Source organism: Heloderma suspectum, chromosome 2 (genome assembly GCF_057233095.1).
Source record: "Heloderma suspectum isolate Gila_16-S chromosome 2, 16-S_ref, whole genome shotgun sequence".
Classification (NCBI taxonomy): domain Eukaryota; kingdom Metazoa; phylum Chordata; class Lepidosauria; order Squamata; family Helodermatidae; genus Heloderma; species Heloderma suspectum.
Genome location: NC_139459.1, coordinates 79,574,778 through 79,590,444, shown reverse-complemented (window position 1 = coordinate 79,590,444; position 15,667 = coordinate 79,574,778). Strand labels below are relative to the sequence as shown.

General features: G+C 45.1%; 1 protein-coding gene across 2 annotated transcripts in view; it reads right to left on the bottom strand.

The window, feature by feature from the left end:
* SNCAIP (synuclein alpha interacting protein) overlaps window positions 1-8,364 on the bottom strand; it is a 127,711-nt gene extending 119,347 nt beyond the window's left edge. For both annotated transcript variants that reach the window (XM_084832100.1, XM_084832101.1), the window contains exon 1: window positions 7,883-8,364. The gene's annotated coding sequence lies outside the window, so the exon portion shown is untranslated. The remainder of the gene's footprint in view (window positions 1-7,882) is intronic.
* Window positions 8,365-15,667: the final 7,303 nt, after the last annotated feature.

Below are 15,667 nucleotides of genomic sequence, written 5' to 3'. Positions count from 1 at the left end.
TGATTATAGACACCATTTTACCACAGCAATTTGTGGGAACACGGCAGTATATTTTACAATCACCATGCCCCCATATATCTCTGCCAGGAAGCAGCATCCATAACTGTGTACATGCTGAATTAAATGTGCCTCCCTCAGTGCAGGTGCTTACATGGGGCTGTTCTGTGTGAAAGAATTCGAATAATCTGAATTGGCCTAAGTCCCATTCATTTCTATCAGAGAGTTATGCACATCCTTAGCTCTTTCTTACTGAAATTAATGGGAGTTAAAAATTGATTAGTTCTGGCAAAGTTGTTCCCTCGGAATTTTACTCCTAACATGATCAAAACCCAAGTATTTCAGCTTAACTATTTTACATAAGATATAGTTAGATAAAAAGTGGAAAAGTTGGCTCATTCTATAACATTATTAAAATGATTAATCAACTATTTCAAGGCAAAGTTAACATCAAAGACTGGAATCTGACCAACCCTAACACAAAACATGCGCACGCACGTGCGCACACACGCACACACGTAGGATAATGAGGATTCCCAAGTAGTTACTTTTTGTCTTCATGTCTGTCACTTGATGGGCATTAATTTCCTTCTGGGAACAATTGGTCATGGGAGATAAACTGCAAGCACAGTCATGGATGAATGGATGACTCCCCTTCCCTTTCTTAGTGAAATAGCAGAAGAGCTTTCTGCAAGAAGAGATAATGAATACCATACTTCACAAAAGGATATCAATTTATTCAACCTTAGGGTGTGTCTAGACAAGCAGTTTTTCATGCAATCTGTTACTGATATTTGTACAAGGAAGGGGCACAGTCAACAACACAACTCCATGTCACTCTTTGGATCTGTTTTCTGCTTTTTCATGAAAAAGCCTGCATCTCATTAAAAAACTTCAAGCTTTCATACCATTGGTTTTAAACACAAATCTTCATTCCTCCTGACCACCTTTTTCTCACTACTGGGGCATATGTGAAATTACAATAGCATGCAATTCTGTGTGGAGAAAACACACATGGTAAGTGAGGTTCAAAAGTGAAATTAAATTAGATTAAAAATGACAAGCACTAAAATGGACAAGTAAGCAGACCAAAGAATATTCAGGAAGGATATCTTCTACGTGTGTATTCCAGAACTAGCTCAGATAATATAGTGCTTAATATAGTGCTTAACTCAGCTAATAGAGTGCTTAACTATTACTAAAGTTGGATTCACACATCACATTCATCTTCTCATATCTTTTTCTTTCATTAAGCATATGGTTTATTCACAATACCAGTGTGTAAGCCAGGAACCTTTAAAATTCAGCTACAGCCACTTTCCTGATTAGAGAAACTCTAGAGTACCTGTGTTATCACTCAAATTGCTGCAACTGGACTCTTTGAATTTTTGTATCAGATGTGACTGCAAACATACCTATACCACTTAAGTGAGATGAAAAAAAAAAAGAAATAAGTGGCCCATATATAACATGAGAATGAACCCTTCCTGATAGTCTTGAAGCCAGAATCTAAGCTTCCTTCTAATTAACGGATGTCAGCTGATACTCACCTGAAGGGTGGAAAGGGGTGTAAAACCGGTTGGCCAGCCTGAGTGAGGGCCAGTTCATATGTAATGACAGCCCATGGGTTGAACAACTCATGGGCTGTCCGGCACAAATGGGAGAAACTGGGCACGCTGCCTGCAGTATACGTGCCACTTCTGCTTTTACTCAGCAACTCACGAGTGGCTCTGTCGCAGGTTGCTGAGTATATCATCCAAACCCAGACCTCTGGGCTGTTTAAGGGCCAAAGAACTGAGCAGCTAACCCAACAATAAGCCATGGGTTGGACGACTTTCTCCCTCTTGTCTCTGACAGCCCATGGATTATTTAACCTGTGGGCTGTCATTACATGTGAACCAGGTCTGAGAGTTAGAAAGGGAACAGTTTGACTTTAGCTAAAGAAAGGGTTTTTAGTTGCTTGCTAACTGTTCAACCCATATATCTAGAAATAACAGATGTTATGAAACTTTCTCCTCCAAAGAAAACTTAACCTGGAATGCTGTCATGGTACTTCCCATTGCTGGAGGAAACCGGAAGCATGAATCAGAATTCATTTCCCATTTTTCATATACAATCTGCACATCTTTCCTTGCAATACTCAAGATTTCACAGATTTGGGCTGGCCTTAATAGCCAGCCAAAATTAGTGCTTGCTACTAAAGCTCCCCCTTCCCAAAGGGGAAATGTGAGGTCTTGGTTGTGAAGCCATAATGATTTGGGGGCCCCTCCAAGAACCTTCAAGACCTAACACAATTGCAGCAAGAAGCCATATCTTGCTCCCCAGATCTAAGCTGTTTCCCTGTTGTGTTGAACCTTAGAAAGTTTCAGAAAGTAGTGGCACATTTCATCTCACTTCTTTCCAAATCTTTCTGAAGACACCACAGCCTGCCCTTCTCCAGACTTTGTACTCATCAGTGGTGAGCTGGCAGACATATTTGTGGACCCCTAGTAAAAGTGTTTTCGTTGATTTTACTGTGTTGTGTTTTCTGAACACTCAATGCACTCTATCTTCTACCTGGGCAAATACGATTACTTCCCTCAGATCATAATGCATTCATTGATGGAATGTGGATCTGAGAAAATCAGAGGCACCTATTGCTCATATTTTTGTGACATAATTAGTAACAACTGACAGAACTAGGTTCTTCCCTATTGGTAATTTTGCCATGCCAATTCTGAACTACCTTGAGGGTTGTTATTTTAGTTTTAATACGTTTTTGGATATACTATGTTCCTGCTGCACAATTCATGTTATTTTTAATGGTACAAATATGGCATGCCATGGTGTGCTCCTATATTGTATAACTCAGGGTTGTTCTTAAGTTATGGCTCGGTGGAAGTTGCCATAACACTCTGTGTGCCAGTGGATCCAGTCAATGGACAGCCACAATATTATGTAAATAACCATAACCAAATAAAGAGTTTCTATGCCAATGTTAGCTGTCACTGGAAATAACAGGGCATAGAGTCTGTTGATTGGGTTGATCCATGTGGTAAGAGTTCTCACACATTATAGCTGCCACATGGAACCAATGACCCACATATACATATATATGGGCCCAAATATATAGATCAGCTTCAGTGATTGGGCAGAATGTAAGGATCAATCCCCATACACTTAATAGGAACTTCTAAAAACAGATTCAAGGCTAACCCCTTTCTCCCTATGTCTTACACCTTTTACACATAGACTGCGTTCAGACGATCACAGAGGTAAAAGAAGCCATTGTGGCTTCTTCCCATCCCTGCACATGCCACACGCGCAACTGCTATTTGCATAATTACCTGCGATGCACCGTGGGTTGCCGTGTTGTCCAAACCTGTCACGGTGCATGGCAGGGGTGGCTTCTTACCCACGCCACAGCCAATGGCTTGTAAGGTGGGTAAGTAGCCACCCACCACCTCGCACTGCACTGGGTTTGGATGACATGACAACCCGTGCTGCATCACAGAATTATGCACATTGCGGCTGGGTGTGCAGCATACGCAGGGGCGGTGGGGGAAGCCACGATGGCTTCTTTTACCTCCATGACTGTCCAAACACTCCCATAGAGCAGCTACCATCCAACTGCTACTGAAAGGTCATGTAATGGTTGAAGTGTGGTTGGGGCATCATCCTAGTGTCTATGTGGAACGGCCAAAAGGCATACTTGTCAGATAATCCTATAATTATCATTGCTATTAGCAGTACCAGTAGTATCAACACTGATATCTTGTCTTTCTTCCAAAAGGTTGAAGAGTGTTGTTTTATCATCACAAATAAACTTGTATAATAGGTAAAACTATGAGATAAACCTAATGCTCATGTTCAGCAAACTGGGGAGTCAGCAGGTGATGGGACATGGCAGGATTATGACTGCCCCACCCCTTGACACCACACAATTTTGATAATACCTAAATGGTTTACATGGACAGATTCCTACATATACACACCTGAAATCACTGGATTCTTATTCTTCAAAATCAAGGGTAATGACTGAGTGCATGCAGATAAAACTCAAATGCGGAAGTATAATCATGTAGAAGCAGGCAACCTTTTTGGGCCTATGGGCACATTTGGCAATTTCAGAAACTGTCCTGGGCACCACCACAAAATGCCTGCCATAGGAGGCGTGGCTAGTCACAAAGGACAAGTAACCTCTCCAAAAGACTAAGTACATGGCAAGGGTGCAGTCTGAGCCCCAACACACACAAACAACTCCTTTGAACCCACAGTTTTCAGCATCAACAGAAACCTATTTCACAGAAGGCAAACTCTTCTTCTGTCCCCACATCCATCAGCTAATTCATTTCCCCATATCTCTTCTGCTCTCACACTCTGGATCACCATCCATAAACACTTTCTCTCTCTCTCTCTCTCTCTCTCTCTCTCACACACACACACACACACACACACTTCCCTTCTTATCACTGCAACCCATGAAAAACCACACTCACTCTTTTTCAGGATCCCTCCAAAATCCACCCTAAACTATTTCTCTTTCCCCCTCCTCTTTCTTGAACACATGAAGCCCCCATCCATTCAAACATACAAGCACACATCCCTCCCCATTGCCCCCACAGGTTGCTCCCTGTGGCTCTCCCAGCCCCTGATGGCTTCTTGCTCCTCTCTCAACCTCTCTCCCTGTTGGCTTACTGCTGGTTTCCTTGACCCCCACCCCCCAAGCTGGCTTACTGTTGCCCTTCCTGGTTCCCCCCAATGCTCTCCCTAACCCCCTATAGCTCTTTTTAGCCCACCACCCACAGCTTACTGGACAGAAGTGATAGGAGGCCCTTTTCTTTCCCCCCTTTTTCTTGTTGGCTGGGCACACTGTAGAGGACAGCATCGGCCTGCAGCTGCTTATCATTTTCATTTCCTAAGAAGGTCTCTGAGCCTGATGTGTGATCTAGAGGCATTCATGGGCAATGAAGATGGGAGCAACTAGAGACCCTCAGTTTGCTTTAAAGCAATCTCAGCTGCCAGTAAGAAAATGTTATTTGTTTTTTTAAAAGTAGGAGTAGGGCACCTCAATGGGTGCCAATAAAGGTGTTTGGGGGTGCACTGGTACCACAGGCACCATGTTGCCTACCCACTATAGATCTTGCATAAAAAATGTGGAGTCCGGGGTTAAGGCTCACAATCCCTCTGCCCCAGTTTGGCTTTACCCAGGTTGCTAAAAGTGTGCTTAGGGCTATAGTGACTTGTTGAAGGCTACACAGCAAGCGGTAGTGCTGAACACAGCTTTGAAACTGGAATTCCCATATCCAAATGAGCCATTGATTATAAAACAAAAACCAAGGATCAACAGACTGGAATGAGTTTGCACCTATCCTATAGCACAGCCAACAACTAATGAATGCCATCCAGACAATTGCGTGCTACTAGCAGAGGTGTAGAACAAAAGAAAAGCATAGCATATCAGTGGTGCACGATATGGATCAGCACTGCATGATTCAAGCAGTAATTCAAGAAAATAACCCAGATAACTCAAGTAAGTGAGACGTGCTACATACTATAGAGGGAGGCAAGAAAGCCCTTGTGATTGTTAGCCAACAACAACAACAACAACCTTCCTTGCTACAACAAAAAATAGAATTTTAGACCCTGAACATGAAGAGAACTGCACCCAAACCAAGGACTCATTCCAGATTAAATTGGAATAGTTATCTCCCTCTGGCTCATAGCAACACTCACAAATGCAGTTAAGATATGTCCTCTGTCTCAACCATATGCTGGGCGACCCAGTTCTTTGACCATACGTTTTGAGTTTGATGGCGTGGTGAAAATGTGTAAAACGGCAACTAATCTGCTGTAGGTGGCCTTGAATATATATATGACTTAAGTGTATTTCCTACCCAATTTTTGTTCTACATAAAATAGAACATAAAAATGTCATCTTGTTTCCTGATTTATCTGACCATTCACTACTAATTCCTTAATGTATCTAGGGCTTCTTAGTCCAGTGGAAACACTGTCATGAGCAATTAAAAAAAAATAAAAATGCAGCACTGAGCTCTAATGTAGATAAGGAGTCATGGATTTAACTGGTTTCTAAACAGCACTGCTATATAACTGCAATCCTGCACTCAATTACACACAGAAGTAAATGAGTTTAAAGTGCATGTAACTGGGCACCAGTCTACAGCTGAGGTTTTCCACCAACATTCCCCCGCATCCTTTTTACAAGTAACGACAAGAGGAAACCTATTTCCAATTCTCCTTTTAATCCTCATATGTGTATGTTGAATATATGCAGCATTTAAAACAATTTTCCCATAAGAGATGCCTGGCTCAGAACGGAATACAGATATTTGCACTGGGTTCATATTTCATGGAGAAATGGCACTGAAATGAATTTTACTATGGCACTTTAGAGATCTGACATCATGCATACGGTTAAAATACTAATAAAGCCATCCATATCCAGCCCAGTTTTCATTAAGAAAATACTACGGTGGGCTTGCTCCTCTTTCTCTTTTATTCTTTAGAAGCCTCAACACTCCTATTTTTGATGGACATCTGTCAACCACACAGGCTAATTAGGTCCTTGTTGTTCACTTAAAAAACCCAGCAAGCAAAAAACAACAGCAGGGCTATGGCATCTCCCCTGACCAGTTGTTCTCATGTAAGTAAAACATACAACAGGGAAAACCAATCGTTTTTTGAGGGTTTTGATCAAGTAACATTGAAAATTGTCAACAATGGTTATTTCTGAGGAGTAGTTCTTCACTGCACACAGAGCACAGCAAAGAATGCTAGCATTTCCTGTGGAAACTACTTTTTGCCAGTAACATCCCACTATTTCCCCTCCCCACTTAAAATGTTGTTGGTTAAAATAAATAAATAAATAAATAGATACAACATGGCATTTTGACAATAGCCACAATGAAGTGTTTGCTCCACTCACCACCTTGGAGACATTTTTTTAAAAAAACACACATAAACCATCACCAGAAGAGGAAACTAAAGGGGAGGGGGGAGAGGAAGATTCAGCAGAGAACCATGAGAGGCTCTTATCCCCACAGAAAGGTATCTTGGAGATGTCAAAGTCATGAGTTATAACTGGGAGGTAGGAAAGAGAGGGCACATCCACCTCTTTTCTTCTTCTTTTTTTTAAAAAAGATCTTCATTGATTTCTATCTCGTTTTCAGTGTGTTTATGTCTAGCTGTTATTCGATACGCATGTATTCAAAGTAGTTTAAGAACCTTTCTCTTTCAGAGTGGATGGCTGTATGATCCTTCTGTACAGTGTTATTAGATACAGAGACACCTCTCTCTCTCTCTCTCTCTCTCTCTGCGTGTCCGTGTGTGTGCGTGTGCGTGTCTCACGCACACGCGCGCGCGCACCCATTCCCTTCTCTTGTCGCGACCCTTTCCTGCTGCATGGGATGTTCAGTCCCATTTTGGCGATCCAGATCGTTTCAGAGCCCTCCCGCTTGGCAGGAAACTGCTCCACACGGGCAGAAAGCTTCACGAAAAAAGAGGGTGCAAAGAGGAGGCGAAACGGCGCAGAGCCGCAAGCAGCAAGGGGGACCCGCGGCCCCGGGCGCCGCCGCCGCCGCCAGCGTGAGACGCCCTCCGCTCGAAGAGCCCCTCAGCTGCGGCGTTACTATAGAGACATCGCCGCTGAGCCCTCTCGCGTGCGGGCGAGCCCCTCCCGCAGACCAGGAGAGGGGCAGGCGTGCGGGGAGCGCGGGCTGCCGACCAAGCCCTGCTCGTCGCGGCGCCTCCTCTCCTCTGCCGCTTTCCCCCGCAGGCAGGCAGCTGGAGGGGGCGCGCGCCCCACGGCAAACTTGTGGCAGCCGCCCGCGCTCCCCCGTCGGCGGAGGCTTCTCCTCCTCCCTCAGGTGGGAGCTGCACTCACCCTGCCCAGGCTCTCCGCTCCCCCGCCGCCTCCGGGGACTCGGCGCTGCAAGCTCCCGCCGCCGCCGCCGCGCCGCCGCCGCCGCCGCCGTCTGGCTCCCGCAGAACGCGGCCCGGGCGGGTTTGGGGACGCGAGCGCCGGCTTCTCCTCGGCTGCTTGCGTCACAATGAAGCCGAGGCCATTCCCCACGCCGGGAATTCGGGGGGCTGGGGAGGAGGGAGGGGGTTGCTGCCACGTGACTTCAAAGGGAGGCCCTGAGGGAGGAGGAGGAGGAGGGCGGGCAAGCGGAGAGGTAGCGCTGCCGCTGGTTGCCAAGTGCCGCTGCTCCTCTCCGAGCTGAGCCCGAGCGTCTGGAGCTTCCCCACCCGGCCAGCCCTTGATGCTGAAATAGCCCCTTTAAGCCCCCTCCCTCGGCCGCCCCTCACCGGCCACGCGCTCCCGCTCTCTCGCACTCATTCGCCTGGCGCTCACTTCTTTTCTCTGCCTCCTCCCCCCCCCGCCTTCCCCGCACACATTCAGCCCCCCCCCCCCGCGACACACGTTCTGTTGCGTTCGCTTTCTCTCTCGTCTTTCCTGCCCTTTCTCGTTCTGTCCCTCTTTCGCCCAGCTTTCCTGCGTTTCTTCGGCACGCATTCCTTTGCAATCTTCCTTTCCGTCTATTTCACAGCCCCCCCCCCCACAACCCGTATTTTTCGCTGACACACTCCATGTGCGTCTATCTGATACACTTTCTCCCATCTTTCATTCCTTAATTAAGGGCTTCGTCCTCTCCTGTTCACACGCTATTTTGTTTTCTTTAGCACTTTTCTTTCTTTATTCTTCTTGTCAATTTCATTCCCTCCCAGCCTGTATTCTAAGTGCTCATTCATTTTTTTGCTTTTCCTCCGACCTCCTTTATTTTGACCAGCCTGTTGTACGTCCCCCCCTCTTTCCCCCCCCCCTTGCCAGGGGACGCTAAAGGAGCTTCTCCAGATTAAAACTTCAAGAAGTATGTGATATTTTTGTCATATTTACTTGTGGTACTGTAGGGACCTGAAATAAAGGAACATCAATTATGTCCAATGAAGCTGCAGCATTCCAGAAAGAGAAGCAGCCCCTTAACACAGGAGACATCCCAAACCTAATTAGCCAGATCAAGCACAATTGCCTGTGTTTTAATTAAAGGCTTCATTCTCTCCCAAGAGTTGACAGTGGTGTCCAGGGCTGGCCTCAACTGTTAGGAGCTGACTGTTTTGGCCAATGTCCAAGATATCCTTCTGGCAGAATATGTACTGTTTACAGCGTTGTGGCTTAGGATGCTTCCACATGTCACTATCCTGCAAGAATAGCTCCCCATCACCTTCCCAGTGGCTTCAGTAGGATCATATAGTGGCTGTCTACATGGGAGTAGCATAGTGCCAGCAGAGGGATTCCCCTGTGTTGCAGCTGCATTTTTCAACAAGTTGCCCTGTTGCTTGCAGTCCTTCTCTCACGTCCTGGTGCAATGAAACTGCAGCTGCAGGAAGTACAGGAAAAGCCTTATCAGCTCCTGTTTCAGCACTGGTTTTTAGCTTCCTGATGCTGCGATTAGTCCACAAAGCGGGCAAAGATGGTTCCATTCATCCCTGTGCCTTCCCCTAGCTTGTGTTGTTCCATATTCTCTTGGGTAGTCAGGTCTGCACTGATAGCTGAAGGACTCAATACTGTACAATGCGTACAGTATATTGACCCACAAAAAAACCTATCGCATAACATAAACAGCAGGACCTTGCTTATGAGTGCTTCTGTGTGGAACAGAAATCTAGTAACTTAAAACAATTTTTAAAATAAAATAATATTCTCATCAAAAGGCTCTGAAACAGCTTAACTGATCTGCATCAACAAAATATCATTTGAAAACCCATGTGTCTACCTGGGAAATGAAGTGCTTTCATTAACTTATGTTACTCACGAACTGTGGAATCCAGATTTTAATGTCTCCAAAGTCCTCCATAGCAGTGATAGCACCTTACTGACTGGCTGTAGACTAAAAGTTGCTCTATGACTTCAAAGCCACTCAATCACATAAGGGCAACCTGTGGCCTGTGGGCCACATGGGATCTGCAGATCCAAGTGATTTGCTTCCTGCTGCTTAGCATGGGAAGCAGCTGAGGAATGCACCAATTTGAACCACCCATCCTTGTGCACTGAGGTGTGTGGGCTTGCTTTCGTGTGTGTGTGTGTGTGTGTAGGAGCCCAGGACTCACCCTCTGCTGGCTCAGGCCACATCTACCACTGGCATGCAGCTCCAGATCTGCCATCCACCACAGCATTCAGCCCTAGAGGGCAAAAAGATTGCCCACTCATGCACTAAACCAATGACAAGCAGAAGAACCGCAACTCCTACACTTTCTATTGTTGTTGCATTATGTCATCGGAGCAGACTAACAAGGATACTCTTCTAGATAATGTGATCCAAATGGGAGTATTAGCATTTGTTCTCCTATTTTAAAGTTTTGTTGTATGACTTCCCTTTTCAGGTTGGTTGGTGCTTAAGATATTCTCCATGCAAAGGAATTGGTCTTTGAAAATCTGGCAATGCTCAAGTCTTACTCACTGATATCAAGGACAGAACTCCCATGGGGTTACTTACTACAACTGGATTCTCAATCTTTTCAAAGCTGCTTGCTTCCTTCTCCATGTAACTTTAAGAATGACGGCCACAGAAGGGGAGAAGCTGCCTCTAGCATCCCTTCAGCTGTGAGAATGTAACAGGTTAATAAAGCATTTATACAAAGTAAAACATGTTTTCTCTGCCAGATCAGATCATAAATAAAAGTGTTTTTTTTCCAGCTGCAATTAATGAGTAGATGAGGATGATACTGCTTTGTTTGCTTCCAAATAAATATTGACTCTTTTGTTTATTTAGTACAGATTATCTAGTACATCTCACTAGTGGCTGTTTTAATGAGGTCATTTAAGGTGAGGACAGACAGAATTATATGGAGAGAAAATCTCTCTCCCCGCCCCACCCACCCTGCCCCATTATGGTTAATGGCAAAACTTCCACTAATTTAAATGGGTTCATTTTCAGCCATAAATCTCAGGATTGACAGAATAGTGTTCAGATTTAATCATCCTGGCAAATGTGCTTTTAATGTAGGCAGCTTGATATCCAGGCCCAAGTATTGTGGGAACAGACAAGAACTGGGGCCAGTGGAGTCCCAGCCCAGGCTGCTAGTCAAAGGGGTGGTGGGAATGGGGCTAAAGTATAGATCGTGCTTGAAGATGTTCATGTAAACCTATTTCCCTGTTTTCTGTGTTACCTTGCACAGGGTGTCCAGATTTTGTATGATCTTGTGACATTTGTGGAGCCAATCAGAAGCAGAACAGAAGAAGCAAGATTATGAGCAGTTTGCTGATGGCTCAATCTCTCCATTAGGACACAGAGAGGAAGAGGGTGCTTGTATAAGGAACTAGGACTTGTAGTTGGGGGACAGAGAGGAATGTGCCACCACCCTGTGCAACAAGTACTACAAGTTCCAGAGTTCCTTAAATGCAGCAGGCATTCCCTTGCAGAGGCAGGAGGAGCCAAGAGATACCAGAGAGAGGAACAAGCACCCGTGCTGCTGATGTAAGAAGCTGCAGAATATATGAGAATAAACGAGTGAGGCCTCTGGTCTTCAGGGTGCATAGAAGAACTGACTTCAGATCCTAAGTACAAGGAAAAGTGTCTAAAGTTATTTGTCAGGGCACTCATGTATAACTAATACATATTTGCCATACTGCCCTGTATGGGGCTCCATCTACATGGAAACGGAATGAGAAGTGCTTTCTGCTTATATCTGGATGATTTCCATGAAATCACTTTGGTCTGTCAGGGGCACATGAAGCAAGAAAAGAGAGCGCAGGACAGGAAGGCCTGGCGTGCTATGGTCCATGGGGTCACGAAGAGTCGGACACGACTGAACAACAACAACACACTACCTAAAACCCCAGTTTCATGGGTCACATGGCACTTGAAACCCCCATACTTCAAGGTTGGGTGGGTGGAGTAGAACTGAACGTCATCAACCCCGTAGGTGCTGCCCAGCGAATGAGAGAGGCTTATTCCCCACCCCGTCCATGCTCCCCTGCTCAGGGAAGTTTACTGGAAGTGCTGAATTAAGCCCCTGTTGTTTACCCCACACCTCTCCTCTCTCATCCATCATTGGAATATTGTGAATGATTAAAAGATACTGCGCTATTGTGAATGAAAAAAATGGGCTACATTATAATCTGAATGGGTAAAGCAGCTACTTCGCTATTGTGAATGCTTGAAACGGCATCACTGCAATATTCTGAATGGGAAAAACAAGCAACAAAGTGTGAATGGGAAAAAGACACTAGATATTGTGAATTGGAAAGCAGCCGTACTGCGGATGGGAAAAAAGAGGGAAGGGGGGGGGAAGGGGGCATTCTTACCCTTGACCAGGTCACAGCCAGGTCACAGAAATAGGCATGCCCAGGATTTAATGTGTGGGGACAGGGCACACTGCAGCGGAACTGCGCAGGAGCCACATTTAAGGGGAAAAGATGCATTAAAAGGACTTTCTGAAAATTTGCCTTTTCCAGAGGGAAGCTGCGGGGTTGCTGCGGATTGGGAACAGTGTCATCTGTCACAAATGACCCTGATATTCTGTTCCACACTAAATCAGCCGTGTAGAGTGGGCCTGGCTGTTTGTTAACCAAGCAGTCGAAAACATAAGGAGTGTACCTTCTTTTCTTTAAAGAGCACTAATAAGTCCTTCTTTTCTCAAAACAGAGGAAAAACAGATGGGCAGGGGAGGAGGGGAAATAGTTACAAGCTTGGTTTGGATCAATAAATTCTGCTTGGTACTTTGGTAAAATTGTGAAAGAAAAATTAAGTCATTTTATAGATTAATACTAAGCTACTATACTCCTCCACCAAAAGTAGGACAGGTGCTACCAGGGAGGATAATATAGTGGGATGCTTTATAAAAGCTCTGCTTTCATTTCTAAAAGTAGGTATGCAAGCTGCAGAGTTGCCCAGTAGCGTTTCAGAACATGCCACAGGTATGTGCTAATGGACAAGAACAGCAGGGGCTGTACAAGGCTTAATTTGAGCAAGTGCTCACCAAGGCTTAGCCCTGGAAATGTTTTCCAATGCCAGAGCATGCCGTAGAACATATGAATTAATAATAAACAAGAGGATGACTTTGATTATGTGCCACGTGCCTTGCTTCGCAACCACAACTGAGCCCACACACAAGGCTAAGGGACTTTCAAGGCATGCTTTTGCCTGGACACTTCTCATTTTAGAAATTAAGAACGGGGACAGTATGTATTTTCAGATGGATAGGCAATATATGCTTCTGGGAGGCCTGGAATTCCTCCTCTTGGTTGTACAACCGGTGCAATGTTTTTTCGGTTGCTTAAGCCAAAAAACAACATGGAGAAATCATGCTGTTCAGCACACTCCTCTTATATCAGCCGTGCAAGTGCAAACATATTACCCGATATTAAATGGACATGATGTAATCAGTAACCATAGTCACTGTGGTCTGCAGCAAATGACTATCACACTAGCTATTTTCTAGTTATGGAAACGGCTGATGGTAGTGAAAGTACATAGTACAAATTGAGTATGTGTGTGGTAGCATAGAATACAGTTGTATAATGTGATGGCAATATTATACAAGAGTAAGAGCCTATATCATAGTTCTGAGAGAGTATGGATCCCTACCTCAATATGTGAGTGGGCATGTGGGCATTTCATCACCTTGAAAACAATGCAGTGATTACTCAAAGCCAACATGGATTTGTCAAGAACAAACCCTGCCAGACAAATCTGATCTCATTTTTTGATCAAGTAACCTCCCCTGTGGACTGTGGGAATGCTGTAGACATAATATACCTCAACTTCAGCAAAGCTTTTGACAAAGTGCCCCATGATATCCTGATGAGCAAACTAGCTCGAAGTAGGCTAGATGAAACAACGATCCAGTGATCCAGTAGCCACAGTTGGCTACAGAATCAGACTCAAAGAGTGCTTATCAATGGCATCTTCTCCAACTGGGGAGAGGTAACGAGCGGGGTACCACAGGGCTCAGTCCTGGGCCCGGTGCTCTTCAACATTTTTATTAATGACTTGGAGGAAGAGGTGCAGGGAATGCTGATCAAATTTGCAGATGACACAAAATTGGGCGGGATAGCTAATACTTTGGAAGACAGAAACAAAATTCAAAGTGATCTGGATAGACTGGAGCGCTGGGCAGAAAACAACAGAATGACATTTAATAGGGATAAATGCCAAGTTCTGCACCTAGGAAAAAGAAACCAAATGCACACTTACAAGATGGGGGATATGTGGCTCAACAACACTACAAGCGAGAAGGATCTTGGAATTGTTGTAGATCACAGGCTGAATATGAGCCAACAATGTGATGTGGCTGCAAAAAAGGCAAATGCTCTTTTGGGCTGCATTAATAGAAGCATAGCTTCCAAATCCCAGGAAGTACTAGTTCCCCTCTACTCAGCACTGGTTAGGCCTCATCTGGAGTACTGTGTCCAGTTCTGGGCACCACATTTTAAGAAGGATGCAGACAAACTGGAGAGAGTTCAGAGGAGGGCAGCAAAGATGATCAGGGGACTGGAAACAAAGCCCTATGAAGAGAGACTGAAAGAACTGGGCATGTTTAGCCTTGGGAAGAGAAGACTGAGGGGAGATATGATAGCGCTCTTCAAGTACTTGAAAGGTTGTCACAGAGAGGAGGGCCAGCATCTCTTCTCGATCATCCCAGAGTGCAGGCCACGGAATAATGGGCTCAAGTTACAGGAAGCCAGATTCCGGCTGAACATCAGGAAAAATGTCCTGACTGTTAGAGCAATATGACAATGGAACCAATTACCTAGGGAGGTGGTGGGCTCTCCCACACTGGAGGCATTCAAGACGAGGCTGGACAGCCATCTGTCAGGGAAGGTCTGACCTGGATTCCTGCATTGAGCAGGGGGCTGGACTCGATGGCCTTGTAGGCCCCTTCCAACCCTACTATTCTATGCTTCTATGATTCTATGTCCCATCCCTGATATGGCACACAGCATGCCACCCCCCATACCATGGGGTTCCTGTCTGAATGGAGGCCTACACACGTACAGCCGTACACATGCAGCTATGCACAGAACACTTGGGGAAGTGAGATCACATATAGCCTGTCAGGGGCCATGACTATGCGGTGTGGCCTTTCTCCCTGCTTGCATGTTGAGATAAGCATATTCAAAAATGCCCCCAAAGGCCTTAAGTCTTCTCAGTATCCAAAGACTAGAGTGGGACTAACTGTATTCTGTATTTCTGTATTCTTGGAGACCACTCTATACTCTAGACCCATTGTGCAACATACAGGCAGCTAGACAGTATGAATGCTTCCCAATTATGGAATGTATGTATTTAGGTGGCAAGACAGGGTCAGGTGGCATGTCTGTGCTTTCCCAAAGTTCTCCTCCAGAGGAAGATTTGGCAGTGGCCCTTTCCCTTTCCAGAACATTAATCCCCCCCCAATTATGTGGAATACACATGGTGCCTCATTGCTTCTCCAAGTAGGTATTGGCCAGGACATGATATACCATACCCAAAGAGAGATGTAACATTGAAGTGTGAAATATTTATGCCAGTTGATATGGAAAACAATGGGGAGGATGCGTTTCTGCTCATGTCCTGCTTTCCCACAGACATCTGGTTGGCCCCCGTAGAGAACAGGATGCTGGACTAGATAGGCCCTTGGCCTGATCTAGCAGGGCTCTTCTTAGATTCTTAACCTTAACAAAAAA